The sequence below is a fragment of the Phoxinus phoxinus genome (assembly GCF_949152265.1).
Source record: "Phoxinus phoxinus genome assembly, chromosome: 2".
NCBI classification, from domain to species: Eukaryota; Metazoa; Chordata; class Actinopteri; order Cypriniformes; family Leuciscidae; genus Phoxinus; species Phoxinus phoxinus.
Genome location: NC_136877.1, coordinates 23,604,372 through 23,619,678, shown reverse-complemented (window position 1 = coordinate 23,619,678; position 15,307 = coordinate 23,604,372). Strand labels below are relative to the sequence as shown.

Here is a 15,307-nt window from a genome sequence, read left to right as displayed (position 1 = left end):
ATTATGATAGCTCTCTTCTGTGCATTATTATGGCCCAGCAAGGAGAAAAATACATATTAAAGGGGTTGATATTTGGAAATAAGTGGTTCGACTATGTCTGTGAGACGATGTTCACATGGGGTTTCTGTCTAGTCTCTACCCTCTATACTATTCAGTCACACACACACACACACACACACACACACACACACACACACACACACACACACACACACACACACACACACACACACACACACACCAAATAAATGTGTATGATGGCTATATAAGCGAGTATATATGTATACACACAGACATATGTTTATATTTATATATTATATAAAATCCAACTTTTCCCAGCAAAACTATATTATTTTTAATAATAATATTTTTGCTGTAAAACTGGAAAATCTGTCATCTACTCACCCTAATGTCACTCAAACGTTTTTCTGTGTAACAATAAATAATTACATACATATTTACATATACATACATACATGCATACATAGGAATGGTTCATCTGAAAGTCTACTACTAGAATAGCATGCACTACACACAACAAATTAACTACTGAATTGATGTCTAAAATATTTTACCCTTTGGACATGTGAGTCAGGGACATGTGAGCCACTTGCACCCCCTCAAAAAGTATGTGCATGAGGCACCTGTGAAAAGCCCAAAAAACTTCAGGGAGGAGAGAAAATCTGAGATACGGCTTTGAGATCATCATGCAGTTTTTACCAGTTACTGTAAACAAACGATGCTCACACACACAAACAGTCACACAATGAGACATGTACGGCCACATGGATTTGCAGTCTCGCTTTATTCTTCACTCCCTTGCTTTCTCGCTCAATCTCTCCCTCTTACTTTCTCTCTCTCTGCCTGCTCGCTGCGAGGCAGCAATATTTATTATTAGGAATATCATTTGTATTAATCATAAGGATAAATGACTGGTTTGGCTATCTGAATGCCTCATTTAGAGAAACTTCGCTCCTGTGTCATTGTTATAAATTACTGGCAAGTCTTTGTTTCACCTGAGGCTGCTCATCCACACCTCCATGCATATACATACACGTTATATATATATATATATATATATATATATATATATATATATATATATATAATGATATATATCACATCATATAGGCTATATATATATATTAGGGCTGTCAAAAGATTAATCGCGATAAAAGTAAAAGTTTGTGTTTCCATAATATATGTGTGTGTACTGTGTATAATTATTTATATATAAAAAAACACACACAATCATGTATATATTTAAGAAAAATTGGTTCTATTTATATCAAATATTTATATATCATATAAATTATATAAATGTATATACAGTATATAAATGTAATTATTCCTTAAATATATACATGAATGTGTGTATTTATACATAATAATTCTACACAGTATGCACACATATATTATGTAAATACAAACTTGTATTTTGGATGTGCTATGCTATCACCATCAGCAAAATGTTTTTTTTTTGTATTAATTATTATTATTAAAATGTCCTATGAGGACAATTGGTGTCATTGATGTAACTCCCTCTTGGCAAGAGAGCAAAGAGGGAAACAAACTAATGGGTTACATACATAAGTACATAAGTAGGTAACACCCCCCATAGAACACAGCTAAAGATTTGAGATTGATATTTTCGAATTCCCCACCCCCTCTTCCCCTTCCTCTCTCTCTCTCTCTCTCTCTCTCTCTCTCTCTCTCTCTCTCTCTCTCTCTCTCTCTCTCTCTCTCTCTCTCTCTCTCTCTCTCTCTCTCTCTCTCTCTCTCTCTCTCTCTCTCTCTCTCTCTCTCTCTCCTCCATATCTCTGCATGATTAAATTATTCAGTGCTACAAACTACAATCATGCTTTATTAAAAATTATTAAAAAAAATCTCACTGGGGTGTGCAGATGTGAAAGAATTTATTGCCTGCTTGTTTTTCTCATTTGCATCATTGATTTTGTGGGAGTTTAGAGAGCGTTGCTACTGCTCTTTTTTTACGCCTTTTTTTTTCGTGAAGGGGGAAATCTTGACATCTTGTCCCATTTGATTAATGACGCACACAGGCTGATTTTATTTACGTGCCTTTATGACTTTTATCGGCCACAGAGAGAGTGCGTCCCTGTAAAATTAGGAGCGCCGAGCTTCTTGTACTTCTTATTAAACGAGGCGCTTTCATAATGACACGCATGCACGCAGAGTATCTCATTTGCTCTGGTATTTGTCACTTTGTCCATCACAAAAACATATTACTCAACTTTTTTGCGCTTAGCCCCCAAGATAATCAAAATTTATTTTCGTCCTCCAGCTTATTTCTGCTTCCCCCTTCACAAAATAAAGATGAGATGGGAGCGTGACTCACAAAATGAGCAAATGAAAAAATGCAGAATCTGAACACAACAGGGCTGTTTGCATAGAAAGGCAACATAAAACTGTATCAAATCTTCATCTTGTGTATTACTTAAACACTTTTTTTTAATTTCCATACATTAAATATACATGTGAAATTTACACTTCAAAGTTCTGCCCATTACGAGAGCCATTACTTATACTTGTTATATGAGTTCCCTATGGCCGCACTATGAATGATTTAACAGCAAGTTACAGTAAACTAAATTCAATTTTCGTTCAAAGCAGCCATCTACGGTGCACTTTGAAGGGAGAGGGAGAGAAAGGCAGCATGCTCACTGTTGAATCCTGAGCAATGACTGGCTACTTTAGCAATTAAAATCCGGGGCAAAGACACAGCGGCTTCGTTTGGCCCAGAGACTGCACCATTCATCATCCCAGCTGCCATAAAATAGCACTAGATGGATTCTTTGATTTTAGCTTTGGAAGAACATAAATCAAAATCTAAACCATGGGCTGTCAGGGCCATCACTAGAATTATCCATTTGAGAGAGAGAGAGAGAGAGAGAGAGAGAGAGAGAGAGAGAGAGAGAGAGAGAGAGAGAGAGAGAGAGAGGGGGGGGGGGGGGGTGAGGAGAGACAGACTTATAGTTCAGACTATAAGAGTTTCTCATTGTTTCTCGTTTTGTGCTCTCCTTCTATCCCTCAATCTCATGCACACCGATGCGAAACGTAAGCGCTCTCTCTCATCGGCATTCATCAATGGCGCGTGAGAGCCGTACAGTAAGCGACTTATAAAAACACCAACAATAGTGTACTAGTGCATCTGATAACAGCGTGGAAACTCTCTCTCTTTATAGTAACACTCTCCTGAGAGCATGTTCTAGACCAGAGCAATTCCTCTCTCACAGGGCAGTGCCACCTTATACCGGAGAGACCGCAGGAAGCTGGATTAAGCTCTATGCACACTTTAGCCCTCCTTTTACTCTTAAACGCCTGCCAAGGTGAGGTGGATTCCCTCCAGCACACACACACACACACACACACACTCGTGCTCCCTGCATTGTTGCTCCCATGAGGCCTTCCTTGGAGCACCGGCAGCCCGGCTAACAGAAGACCTAATTTTAGTGTGGAGACGATGATAAGGAAAAAGAGAACAGGAACAGGAGAATGACTTAAAGAAAGAAAGAGAAAAGAAAGGAAGAGGATGAGGGTGTCTCCAGGGCTTTTTTAACTTCCTCCTCTCATTGAGTGGGAAAAGACACTCAACTCCCACCAGTTATCAGTCATTACGTTTCTTCTCCTGTTCATTTTCCGCCTTAAAGGGATAGGTCACACACACACAAAAAAACTATCATTATTTACTCACTCTCATGTTATTTCAAAGCCATTTTAGTTTTCTATCAGGCACAAAAAGAGAAATCTTCGAATCATTTCTACACATGACTCCCAATCTCCAAAAGGAGACAAAGGCACACCACAAAAGCATTAAAAAAATGGTCCAAATAACTTGTGCACTATATTCCAAGTCTTCTGAAGACAAAAGAAAGCAGTGTGTGTGAGGATAAGCCCAAAATGTAATTCCCCTGCCCTGCACCAAAGAAAGAAAGAAAGAAAGAAAGAAAGAAAGAAAGAAAGAAAGAAAGAAAGAAAGAAAGAAAGAAAGAAAGAAAGAAAGAAAGAAAGAAAGAAAGAAAGAAATCTATACAAACTGCTAAGCTAAACTGAACGCTAGCCATCCGAGAAAGCTAGTTACACTAAAAACTACATGGAAAAAGGATCTTGAATAATTCTTGAATCAGATATTGTTTTTTCAGGTTTTTAACAGCTAACAGAAAATACTCTGAACACGTCTTCACTGCCAAACTAAACTACCATTACTTAATTTAAAAAAATAGTTTCGGTACTGAAAAGAAAAACAACAACAGTTAAACTGTGTTACTTTTAGTGATGTTACTGGCCATTACTGATTTAGTTTTTTCTTCTAAAGCTGCTGTCAACACTTACTGTTGTTCAGTGAAATTTTACATGTGATTTCCAGTAATTTAAAAAGGAATCAGCATGATAGGAAATTTGGCTTGAGGGCAAAAAAAATTACCAGTTGTGTTCAAGCTGGTAACGTGAATTCACTGCTTTGACTAACAGAAAGCTGCTTGGTTTGAAAGGGACTTCTGGGTGAGCTGTGCTTCATGCATCGCTACACTATTGACAACAGACAGTGGATATTTTTTTGCCAATGGAATTTCACCAAAGTGTGCACCTAAAATCTATTTGTTTACAATCTTCCATTCCAATAAGTCATCGGCTCTTGCGAGCATACAATCTCTCTGGAATGATAGTATGAAATGAGAAAAACCTCCAGGTGTAGGACTGTCACCAGTCAACTAAACTTTCCTTAACTGAACAAAAATGCTGCAATAGTTCTAATTTCCTCACAAACTGCTTAGTGATTAATAATTTGACGCAGCCGCTTGCAACGGTTTGTTGTGTATTTGTGCGGAGGGCAATATGGAGGGCAGCTGTCAAAGCGAAGACATTTGTCTCTGTCATTGGTTCTCCCCTCCTCTCAGTCGTTCCCTCTCTCTCATCTCATGTGACGGAGAAGCTGTGCCATTGAGCTCCTCACATACCGCCTAAAACTGATAATACTACTGTCGAGGCCAATTAGGAGCTGATTCAATCAAAAATAAAGCAAAGCATAAAACGACCTATTTTAATTCCCCCGGCTCCCCGGCAACATTCAATTACATCTTCCCATGGTACGTTTTTCATGTGCTCCAATTAAAGTCTTATTTAATGTTTAAAGCATATTACTTTTCTTTATTACGCCAGCGAGTAACAAAGTCAGCAAAGGTACAAAAGCCTCTTCCTTTTGTTTTGGGTTTTATTGCCAGAGTTCCTGAAACGAATTACAGAAAAAGTGTGTGAGAGAGAAAGAGACTCCTGAAAGTCATGAAAGGAAAGATGGGAAAAGGAAAGACACAAACAGGAGAGAGCAAGAGAGAGCCATCTGTGTCATAACAATTGGGAAAGAAAGGAAAAGAAAGAAAAAACAAAACAACGATATCAGACACTTTTGTTATTAGATTTATATGCTGCATTAAGGAAAATCCACATTCTCACTTTGCAGATGGTTATAGGCCTAAGCTTCATCTACTGTAATATTTGCACGTTTTAAAAATTCCTTAACTAACCCCCTGCGCCCCTCTATTGTTCTGCTGTACTTTGCTGTAATCAGGGAAAACCATCCAATGAGGCTCATATTTCTTGAAGGTGTATCTGCTTCTCTCAGGGATATTAAAGATTTTTTTTAAGCCCTAGAAGTGTAAATGATCTGTGTTGGGAAAGTTAAGAAGCTGTTGTACTTTAATACTATTCAGAACACACAGTTAATGATGAACCTATTGAAAAGAAGAGAGATGAAGATAAACCTTTTGTAAACAGCCGTTAGTTCTTTCATAGAAACGTCTGTTGTCCTCTGCGATGCATTGTTTTTTCCTCTACAAAGGGTTCAGAGAACATAGAGTGGGCTTTTACTATAGACACTCAATGAACACAAGAGAGTCAGTTCATCCCATCTATGAAATGGGCTGTTCATTAGCCCATTGATCAAGCGGTCCCATCCTGTCACCAACATACAGCTGGCCAGCGATCTAAGTCACACACACACGTGCACGTTCACACACGGAACACCTTTCGTCCCACACTGTGGCGGTGAGGACTCTGGTAAGTGGGGTCAAAGGTTGTGTGTAGTAATCCATCTAAGCAGCGTGACAGCAGCAGCTAATAAATCACTCATTCATGGTTTAATCCATCGTCTGTCCTCAGTGCAGACTGGCAAACAATACACCGCTAACATAGTCTCTCTCTTTCCAGACCCAGACTCTCTAACTTACTACTTTTGCTTGTCCAATTGGTAGCTCTTTGTAAGAAGTCGATGCTTGTATAGGCTAAAATAACATCTTCAAAATGGTTAAACTTCAACATTAACCTTCATGTATGTGCTTTTTAGCTTCATCAGAGTAACCAAATTCATTTGAAAGAGAGCAATACTATATGGCTGCGCCCGAAGGTTGAAAGATGCTGCAGGCAGTATACAGAGGTAGGAAGGTTTCAATGTACACTACCATTCAAAAGTTTGGGGTCAGTAAGATTGTGGGTTTTTTTTTTTTCAGCAATGCAAAATTCTCAAAAGTGACATTAAAAAGTGACATATAATATCGCAAATGATTTAAATTTCAAATAAACGTTCTATTCATCAAAGAATCTGATCAGATTTTTTTATTATAATTATTGTGGTTCCCACAAAATATAAAGTGGCACAACTGTTTTCAACAATATTAATATTATATAATATTAATAAATGTTTGTTGAGCACAAAATCAGCATTATAGAATGATTTTGTTCTGAAGGATCATGTGACACTGAAGACTGGAGTAATGATCTGTATGTGTTCTGATGAACACAATAAATGAAGAAAATAATTTGATTAATGCCCATTTTTTATATTATAAATAATATGAAATATTATCATAAATATTTCCTTATTTATGACTAAAGCTTACTTGAATCTTTTCTAGATCATTTGATATGACAAGGTTGGGATGCCTTGGAAGTAGGGGTGCAATGGATCGTACACTTAAAAAAGTAATTCAGGGGACCTGTTACCACAACTTAAACAAATTAATTGTTTTAATTCATAGAAGTTTTAAAAAAACAATCTTGTTTTTTGTTGTTGAAATTTCTAGTTCCAAGTATGCTTTGCATAAGACTGGATATGCTGAAATTAAATGTTATGTTATTTGTTTTTAGTGAAGGGAAAGACCTGTTAGTGTTTAATGCTGTTATGTTTGACATTTAAAAGAGATTCTTAAATGTTGAAGTGTGTGTGGTTACCACTGTGCAGAAGAGTAAACACTATATTGAAGTTACCTTTAGCATGTGCTATGATAGCTGTGTATTGTAACTAAAGATTGGTTGCAGGGCTATAACTCAAACAGTTGGAGCAACTTAATTTGTTTTAAGTTAAAACATTTTAATCAACTTGTTTCAATCAAAATGTTGTGTTCATGCTACAAATTAAGTTCCTCTAAAGGGATGGTTCGTAGTAATTTCAACCTAGGGTCCTTTGCACTATGACCTTGAGTCAAACTCAAACTTTTATATTGTTTTTGTTTATGTCTGCAATGTACACAACCACCCTATTGCAGAAATAATCCACTCTGTTTGTTATTTTCCCCATAAATCTGTAGCAGTGTCTCAAATTGGGACTTGACAAATTGAAACCATTCAGGAATGTGCTCCAATGTGACGTCAAATTGGCACAGGCCCCACCGACGACTGGCACTGAATCTGTCCTATTTGCTTAGCTCCTCCCCTGAGTGAGCTGTACAGCACTTCATATTTATCTCCTTGCCAGAGCATTTAACAGCAGCATTCAAAAAAAAAATTATTCTTATTAAAGATACTAAATTAGTTTCTTTATGAGGTACATTCACGCAAAAATGCTGACTATGAAATCATTGGCTTACTGGGCAGTGAGACCGAAAGACAGCTGCCTTAACTTTCACACAAAGCCTATGACACAAGAGAGGACACTACTTTAATCTAATACAGTGGACTCATGTATAATAGTCAGTATTTATGCTCCTTTGGCCCCAGAAAGAGTTGGCTATTAGCTATGATGGAGACTTCTGAGTCTTCCCAACCTTAATTTGTTCCCTCTCTATCTGTCGTTCTCTCCATTTCCTGAATTCCACTTGTTTCCCGATGCGTGACGCCTCACCTGACAAAGAAGAGGAGAATAAGAGAGGGATAGAGCAGAAAGAGAACGAGAGGAAGAGGAGGGCCAGCCGTTGATCTTACAGTTTAATTACCTGCCTGCCTTGTAAGTGCTCTACCAAGGAACTACATCCCTGGCTACAAAAGACAGCTCTGCTATTCCAAATAATTAAATACTGACCCATTAAAGTGAGAACATGAGGACAGGCTTCCTCCGCTCTCTCTTTCGGCACATCATCCTCCTCCTCCCTGTGTCCTCACTTCATTGCCTTCATCCCTCTGTCTGTTTTCTCCCTCCCCAATCATCCCGTCACCCCCGCCTCTAGACCAACTTTGTTTAGCATGGACAGCGCCACCGCTATATTTGTTTGTTGTGATTGTCCCACTCAGATTGAAAGTCCTGGGGTTAAAACCCCTCAGCGAGAGGGGCTCAAAGTAATAAAACTAGCGATTAGCTATTCCCATCGATGTGTTCGGAGGGGAAGGGGGAGAAGGAAAGGTAGTGGCACCTCATTACAGCACTGCACTTGGCTGCTTTTATCGGTAATTGGACTATATAGGCCTTCATTATAATTTACTTTCTTGGTCCCCCTCCTCCCCTCTACAAGCACCCAAACTGATAATGCAGACAAGCAGAACAGAGTGGGCCTGTTAGTAGCTGTAGAAACTGACACCATTTAATGGCTAATTATAACAACTAAATTAAAGAAGAGGCCCGCAGAGGTAGCAGGATAATACCAGCACTTCACTTAAGAGCATCACCACCATCAGCTGAGGGTGTGCTCACCGATAAGATAAGAGGAACAAATTAAAGTATGTCCCGAACTTAAAGCTGGCCAGACTGTGGACAACAGCACTTATTTTTCAAGCTAAGGTTGATACTGGGTGTTATGCTAACAGCAGGGAAGTTGAAAGTACTGTGCTGTGGATGCCACCGGTTTGTTTCTTTTTTTTCTTCTTGTTGTACTATCAGCCGTTCGCAACAGGATGCATCTTTAGTCTGTCTTGTAGCGCAATACAATAGTCGTTGCCAATGATTGAAGTGGAGCTCAAGCAAACACAGCTAATTACATTTGATACCCAGCGTGGTGCCCTATGTAAGCAATGACTGCATTAAGTAGGAGGCTGAACTTGTGAGCACTTTCAAATCAAGTCTATGAAGGAAAATCTCAATGTCGTTGATGTTATTTTGGTCTAGCTAAAGGCAAACAAGAGTCACTCCGCAAACATGAAAGTGTTTTGACAGAGGAAGGGAAAAAACTGACCTAAATTTAAACCAAATCTGAACAAATTTGACATCTTTTCTACAAAAACCCCAGTGACACTCTGTCTCTCGATCCTCCACATACATATACGGTTCTGTCTAGAAGCTATACCTTGTTAGGTTTGAAGGAAGTGAAGTCTGCTAACACATCCTGGCTTACTCTAAGTCACCCACCCCCAAAAGTGCTCTCCATTGGACGCCTCTGTCCCATCGATAAGTGCCACCTCGCCTCCTGCCGTGGACTGGCACAGGGCTGGCAGTTCAATAGGCTAAGCTGGCGGGATGAGGGACGTTATACCCACCCCCACTGTCACTGAAGCCTGCCAGGCCTGACGGAAGGCCATGGAGCTGCCTGCTTAATGTCACTCTTCCGGCTCCTCCTGCCACTCATTGAGACTAAGCACTCACCTGATTGACAGACATGCTGGATCCTTTGATGATGATGATGATGATGATGATGACGATGATGGTGGTGGTGATGCTGGAAGTGCTGGTGATGTTGGGGGATTTCTGAAGCTCCAGACTGACTGTGATTATGTTCCGGAAGGAACAAGCGAGAGAGCGCCAACGACACGGCTGATCCGGCTTAGCTTCGTCAGGAACGGATACAGGCGTCAATGTGCCACCGGCGGCCATGTCACAGTGGTAGGGTAAGAGGACCTGGGGAGGGGGTGACATAAAGCCCTGGATTTACCGAAAGAAGCTAAACATCACACATGCTCCTAGTTCTATAGGGACATAGCTGCCCGGAGAGAGAGAGACAGGGAGACAGGGAGAGGGAGAGAGAGAGCGTGTAGGAGAGAGAGAGCGTGTAAGAGAGAGAGAGAGAGAGAGAGAGAGAGAGAGAGAGAGAGAGAGAGAGAGAGAGAGAGAGAGAGAGAGAGAGAGCTTTGATGATGCTCTGGACGAGGCGCTAATCACTAGCAGCATGAAGGAGAGCAACTTTAGAGAGTGATATTGGAGTTTCAGTGTCATGGGCAGCTTTTGATCACTGGCATCCGAGTCTGCACTTCTAATCCCAAATACTAACAGCTCATGTGTGTCTCCAGACTTTGTAAACAGCGAAAAGGAGTGGCAGGTGGCTAAATCACCAACCAGAGTGAAGCCCAAAACTCTTGATGAATACTCACAGAGGATGAAAGAACTGTGGGATTGTGTGTACTCTGTGTGTCAGAAAGGGCTGTGTGACATTTGGAATTTCTTTAAATTCCAATGAAACTTCTGAATTTGAACTGAGGTAGAAAACAGAAATGAAAGTTGAACGTAAGGAAGTGAAATTAAATAAAATTCAAAGCAATTTACAAGACTGTAATTTGTAACTAAAAAGCATTTATTGTCAAGAAAAACTTGAATGCTGTCTTGAAAAAGCTTTGCTTGCTGTTTGGAAGGTTTATACGCAAGACAGATAGTATGCGAAATGTACCTGGATAACCTAAGTGCGCATCCAATGGACACTTTACTATCCCATGAGACCAAAGGAGTTGTGAACACCAGTGAAGTGACACAAATGACACTGGCAGGTCACATGACTATGACAACATGACAAATGTTGTGCTTTCAGATTACATTCATACTAATATATATATATATATAGTATTCAAAAGACGTACCTACTCAGAGAAAAAGCAATTTCAGATGCAGCCAAAGTTCTTCATGTCATTCCAATTCAACTTCCTGTAGGTGTGGCCAATTCAATTCAAACTCGCTCATAAATTGAAAGAGCAATTTCTTCAGTTCTGAATTTTCCACAACCATTGTTTGAGACTGTCAAATGGTCAAGGGCCCTGTAAATGGGATTCATCTACCATCATACCTCTCTCTCCACAGGTCTAATTTCACTGTTGAATGAGACAGAGCTTAATGAACAGGCACTGCTAAAACATTTCATCCCCCACTCACTCACTCACCCACCCATCTTTTTTTCCCTCCCCAATAACCTCTCTAACCTGAGGGAAAGCACACCTTGAGCTTATTCAGCAAAAGTCAAATGCCAGCACCTCAGTCTCTTTTGCAGAGCTCACTCTTCTGCATCTGTGAGCATGCACTCACATTTACGCTTGGAATGGGACTGTCTGCAAATCCCTCTCTCCAATTCAGAGATGGGTAATTGATGAAAAGGAGAACGAAAAAAAAAGAAAAAGTTGCTCATCTTTCATTTCTTTTCCTTTTTTTAATAAAGAGAAGGTATGTATGTGTTTGGTAAATGTTCTGTGGTTATAATGTGGAAATGAAAGTGGAGTGGCCCAGGGGTTGGTCCCTGCTTAACCATATTTGATTTACATCAATTAGGTCTCTCACATAAGATGGCCTAGCAAGGAGCGAGGTAATAACCCAGAAATAACCTCATTAAAAAAGACAGCATATCGGTCTGCGCACAATGAACTCATAGCTGAAAAATTAGTGACCTGGAAAGTGGCAGGAGGAGTCAATGACGCTACGTTAGAGAGTGCCATATCTTTCCTGCTGCCACAAAGGAGAGGTAGACATGTTCAGAAACGCACCATGTATTCCTTCATTATCCCTCCTTTCTTCTTTTCTTTCATAACAAGGTCTGCAGCCACGCTATTGTTTGTGGGTCTAATTAGAGTTCGGGGGTGGGGGCAAAGCTGTAGCTCAGCGCTAATGGTTCGACATCTCCGTTACCTTAGCTAGCATTGCATTCTTTGTTTGGTGTTAATCACCTGTTATTATGTCGCTTGGATCGTAGCATATGCTTCTTTAATAAAGCATATGCTACACTTGTTCATTTGCATGTTTGTTCGCAAAAGGGATCATCATGGGGCTTACCTTAGCGACAAAAATGTTTTAGTTTACCATTTTTTTTTACGTTTTTCTTTTTTAAACCATAAAGATCAGATGATGCATTCACTAACAAGCATGTTCTAAACAACCCCGTGCCTTCATTCAGCTTTGCCACGTAATGAGTTTACTGAGACTTTCGGCTGAAATCAATATACATTTTTTTTTCCTTCTGTATCTACGTCCCTAAGATGAGAACTCCCTGTCGTCTTCCAGTCACTCTCCTCACAAATCTTTCGGACATGCAGCGCAATTAAGAGCTAAAGCCCACCGATGTAAGGGAGTAATCACTGCTTTGATTTCTCACATCAATACAAGCTAGGCCACTTTGATATGCAGGGCTGCCTTGATGAGTCTTATAAATATATTAAAATAAGTTTAATTACCAATTCAAATGCAGCCGAGCCCCAACGATAAAAGCATATACAATAAGAGCACACAACGGCAGGAAGTGAGGGACAAATTAAAGGGCTGCGAGGAACAAAAAAGACAGAGCTCCTGACAAGGCACGTGTTTTAGCCCTGTGTCTCCGCTTCACCTTTCATCTTATTTTAAGGCCAGGGAAATCAAATTTGCCCCTTGCCGTTTTGATTTCTTCATTTCTCAGAGAGAAAATATTCTGTTTAATTATTCCTCCCTCATGCAATTTTAATGGGCCCCGATCCCTCTTTGAAAGTGCGGTGGGGCAGTGAAGTACATCTGTCAGTATTTGCTCTTAACTCTAAAAAGTTGCAGCGATGAAATGGCTGTGCCGAACGCCACTGATGTACGCTTTAACATATTTGCTTCACTTAGCTCAGTTGATTTAACATTGAAGCCTGCTGCGATTCATCAGGGACATCATCTGAGAGAACGAGAAAAACAAATAATCTTTAACATTTGCTTGTTTTTCCTTTTCTAGCTATATTATTGCAATTATTATTTTCTCTGTTATGTTGCTACAGCATCTTACCTTGATATTATCTCAGGTCATGACAAATGGAGAACAAGTTAAAAGCCACATCATTGATTGTGCTCAATGTGCGAAAATGCACTCAATTGATGTCCGTGAGAAAACATCAAACTTTGAAGCTCTATGAATAAGGAGGGTATTTTTAATCACATTAATCATTTATTTTCCGTCTGTTGTGTGGATTCTTGTTATTTCAGGAAAATGATTCAGGGTCATTAATGGTTGTCATAAGAGTAACATATCAAGTTGGAGGACATTTTTGACATGGACCGTGGCATAGTGACAAGAGAATCAACCTTTTCAAAGCTAAAAGCTTCCCGTTGACTCATTAAAATCCCAATAATTACATACATCCAACCATATCTTCACACCTTTAATTGCCTATTACAAATCACCACTCTCATTTGCGGTGTCCATATTCCTCTGTTGTCAGCAGATTGTAGCTTTGCAGTGTGTGTGTGTATGTGTGTGCGTTCCTAAGCAAACTATACAAAAGAAAATGCTGAAATATGCTGTAGCTTATTTGTGTAGTTTGGTATCATTTTTTATTTTTGTAACTGTGACAGCCTGACTGTTCATACATGTACTCACACATGCACACGCTTATTCTAGAATGATAATTGAAGCTATAAGGATCAGTGAAAAGGTTCTCCTTACTGTCTGAATGTGGAACTGCCAGCTCTGTCAGACTAGGTCAAATATCAAATTGGTTAAATGATTAGTTCACTTCAGAATTTAAATTTCCTGATAATTTACTCACCCCCTTATCATCCAAGATGTTCATGTTTTCCTTTTATTCAGTCGAAAATAATTTTTTTGAGGAAAATATTCCAGGATTTTACTCCATATAGTGGACTTCAATGTGGTACAACAGTTTGAAGGTCCAAATTGAAGTTTCAATGCAACTACAAAGGGTCTTATCTAGCGATTTTCTGAAAAAAATAAACATTTATATACTTTTAAATCACAGATGTTCATCTAGCACTAGCACTGCGATGCACCACGCATTACGTAATTATGTTGAAAGGTCACGCGTGACATAGGCGGAAGTACCGACCTAGTGTTTAAAAAGTGAACGTGCAAAGACTAAGTCAAACGCCATTTACAAAAAAAAAAAAAAAGTAAAACAATGATGTCGGACGATTTTGAAGTTGGAGTAAAAACTTTACGTTTTTCGCCCTACCCTACCTTTTTGAACCGGAACATGCGTGACCTTTCAACGTGATTACATAATGCATGGTGTATCGCAGTGCTAGTGCAAGACGAGGATTTGTGGTTAAAAAGTTAAAAATATATATATTTTTTTTTTTAAATGACCGATTGTTTCGCTAGATAACACCCTTATTCCTCCGAGACAAATCCTGGAATGTTTTCCATAAAAAAACTTTCCCTAACCCTAACCCATTTCTTTTCGACTGAACATCTTGGATGACGTGGGGGGGATGAGTAAATTATCAGGAAATTTAATTTCTGAAGTGAACTAATCCTTTAATGCTGGCATCATGGGAGGAGTAGACAGGTGAGACATTGTCAACCACAAGAATGATACTGTTGTCGAGTAAGACTATTCAACGTTGTTCTGTCTCTAGACAAACAGGACCTCCAAAAACTGTGCATAAAAGATCAAACCATTGGTAATGCGTGACTGAAGTTTATTTTTAACAACATCCCTGTGCGTTTGAACAAGATTGTTTTCATTTGTTTTTCAAGACTTTTTTCTTAATTATTCTATTAAATGCACCTTTATTATTATTATTCACTATATTGTATTAAAAGATATGGCACTATCAAGTATTTTGACCTCAGAGACAATCGTTGTGGTTGCACTGGGCCACTTTAATCTGACTCAGGGCAGCCTCAAACATATATGACTCTATATGTGCTGGCCATCTTGAGCATCAAAACACACGGCACACATAGGCTGTATTTCAACTTTGTTGAAAACAAAAACAAAAAAAACACCTGAAATAGAAAGAAGAGAAAGATTTGAAAGTGCATTTTATAAATATGTTTAAAATAAACATTTGAGAAGCTATGAGCACATAAAGATTTAAATTAGCATGCTGGTGTGCAGTGTTGGGCCCGTTACTCAAAAATGTAATGTATTACTCATTAGTCGTTACTTCTTTCAAAAGTAATATAATTACTTTACTTATCAATTCCTGGCA

General features: G+C 39.1%; 1 protein-coding gene across 6 annotated transcripts in view; it reads right to left on the bottom strand.

Annotated features, from left to right (window-relative positions):
• The window catches only part of tshz3b (teashirt zinc finger homeobox 3b), a 233,215-nt gene that overhangs the window by 140,483 nt on the left and 77,425 nt on the right, over positions 1 to 15,307 (bottom strand). For all 6 annotated transcript variants that reach the window (XM_079586836.1, XM_079586834.1, XM_079586837.1 and 3 more), the window contains one exon: positions 9,797 to 10,048. The gene's annotated coding sequence lies outside the window, so the exon portion shown is untranslated. The remainder of the gene's footprint in view (positions 1 to 9,796; positions 10,049 to 15,307) is intronic.